This window comes from Aegilops tauschii, chromosome 2 (genome assembly GCF_002575655.3).
Source record: "Aegilops tauschii subsp. strangulata cultivar AL8/78 chromosome 2, Aet v6.0, whole genome shotgun sequence".
NCBI classification, from domain to species: domain Eukaryota; kingdom Viridiplantae; phylum Streptophyta; class Magnoliopsida; order Poales; family Poaceae; genus Aegilops; species Aegilops tauschii.
This window is the reverse complement of record NC_053036.3, coordinates 572,119,598-572,121,990: the sequence shown is the minus strand read 5'-3', so window position 1 is coordinate 572,121,990 and position 2,393 is coordinate 572,119,598. Positions and strand designations below refer to the sequence as shown.

Here is a 2,393-nt window from a genome sequence, read left to right as displayed (position 1 = left end):
TCTTGATATAGATATAGATTGGACATCATGTACCTGTACAACCAACCCAAAATCCGAAGTTTTGGTGCAACCATGAGAGCATCTCCAGCCGTTGAGTCCTCAGGAGGCATTTTTTTCGCCGCTCGGGAGGCTGCCGACGGAAATTTTGGCCTGGGGATGAATTTTTTTCCAGCCGTGTCCACCCCCAAGCGAGGAAGGAGACAGCGAGCCCGCGCCCTCGCCCGCCGCGCCCGCCGTCCAGGCCACGGCTGCCCAGGCCGTGCCCGCCCCAGGCGAGACGGGGCCATCGCTGGGCCGCTGGTGCTCCAAGAATCATCCGACGACAGCAGCAACGGGTAGGTCATTGATTGTTGGATGGCGGCGATGATGGTGGCGAGGCAGGGGCGCGAGCTGCAGCGGTACAGCGCCAGCACGGGCGGCTGCATAGTCGTGGGCTGCATCCCCTACAGGGTGCGCGAGGACAACAACGAGGTTGAGGTGCTGGTCATTTGCTCGCGCAAGAAGGGCGCCAGCGCGGGCGTGCTCTTCCCCAAGGGCGGGTGCGAGTTGGACGAGTCCATGGACAAGGCGGCGCGGCCCGAGGCCCTGGAGGAGGCCGGCGTGCGCGGCGAGACGGGGCCCTCGCTGGGTCGCTGGTGCTACTAGAGCCGCCGCTACGACGCCACCTACGAGGGGTATATGTTCTCGCTGCGCGTCACCGACGAGCTGGAGCGCTGGCCCGAGATGTCCGGCCGCGGCAGGACCTGGGTCACCGTGCAGGACGCCATGGACGGGAGACGGCGTCCACCCCCAAGCGAGGAAGGAGACGCTCGAGCAGCTTCTCGGCCGCACCAGCTCCGCGAGCCCCCGAACCAGCTCGTACTTGCGGGAGGCCACAGGGAGCCGGGACGCGACCCAGAGCACGTGCCCCAGCACGCGCTCCATGCAGGGCGGGAGCGAGTGCGCGAGCGAAGGGGGAGGCTATGGGGCCGGGGGCGAGCGCGAGGAGGAGGCGCGGGGGCAAGCTCGGCGGGGCGGAGGAGGCGAGGCGGAGGAGGCGGGGTGGAGAGGAGGAGGCGGGGCGGGGCGGCGAGGAGGCGGGGCAGGGCGGAGGAAGCGGGGCGGCGAGCTCTGGCCAGAGTGAGGAGCAGGAGATGCGGCGGGCGGGAGGGAGAGAGACGAGAGATCTTTTTGCATGCATGGGTGGGCCCAGCAGAGAAAGGAGGAGAGAGAGGAGAGAGGCTGACCCATGGGGTTTGGCCATGCAAACAATAATGCCGGTGGCCCCAAGTGCCCCCCGATGGGCTGGGTTTGGCCTCAGGTCGCCGGGGCTACTTTTGCACAAATCCGACGAACTGGGCAATGACCACGAGCTCCAAGCCGACGGGGCTAGGAGGTAGTGCCTGCTAGTGGCTGCAAGCTCGCTCCACTACATCTCATATATCTTCTGAGGCCATGGTCGTACGGGTCCAAGGCCGATGAATTGGGCACGTATGCATCCGGATCGTGCATTTGCAGGACGGCGCTTGCTGTACTCCGGGCACCACCGCCACTGCCACCCGGCGTTGTGCCACCTGAGGCCCTCCGAGCGACGACGGCCATCCCCTGCGCCTGCTTCGTCCCTTATCGTCCTCCTCGTGACCGCGATGGGCACCCAAAGAGTCCATCTAGCCGACGAGCACCTCCCCTCCTAGCCGGCCAGGTGCGAAGCAAAGACGTAGTATTCTATTCGTTCTTCTTCTTTTCTTTCTTGAGTCTTAGGACCTCCGTACTATTAAGAGGGGTATAGGTTCTCGATGCTTAAATCCGCTCTGATGCTTAACCGAAACCTATGCAAGTAAGTATGAGACAAGTCTCTTCATTCTCTGAATGATTAGCTATCAGCAGTAGACATTGTTCTTCATGTTGTAGGAGATATCTTTCGGACTAAGGAGTTAGAATTTCTTGATCCGCAAGGAATGTTACTGTTGTGCTCAATTTCTGACCGTTGGACTCGTGTCGTTTGGCCATTGGTTGATGCGCATGTCCATTTTGATCATTTCGCATCAGGAAAGCCCGCGGCTATAAATAGCCAACCCGCTCCAACATGGTCCGTGGGATGCCCCGCTTAAGATTTCTGAGAAGACCTATTGATTATCCCCTCTCCGAGTGATTTGAGTTTAAAATTCACCGAGAGAAAACCAAGAACCAAAAATTAGACAGTGGTTGAGCATCACTATCTGCTGACTAGTACGAAGCAGGCCGCGCACAAATACTGTGTCCGTTTTGGGGGTCAGCATTGGGGATGCCCTAATATCGACAAGATAGATGAGCTAGAGAAGGGGGGCCAAGAAATTGGTCACACCAGAAATTCTAGATAAAGTACAAAACAACAATGGGTTTTTGATACGGTAATTTTTGGTTAAATTCTTTTT

General features: G+C 59.3%; 1 pseudogene; it reads left to right on the top strand.

Moving 5' to 3' along the window:
• The first annotated feature begins 354 nt into the window (after positions 1–354).
• Positions 355–1,794, top strand: LOC109772643 (nudix hydrolase 18, mitochondrial-like; annotated as a pseudogene).
• Positions 1,795–2,393: the final 599 nt, after the last annotated feature.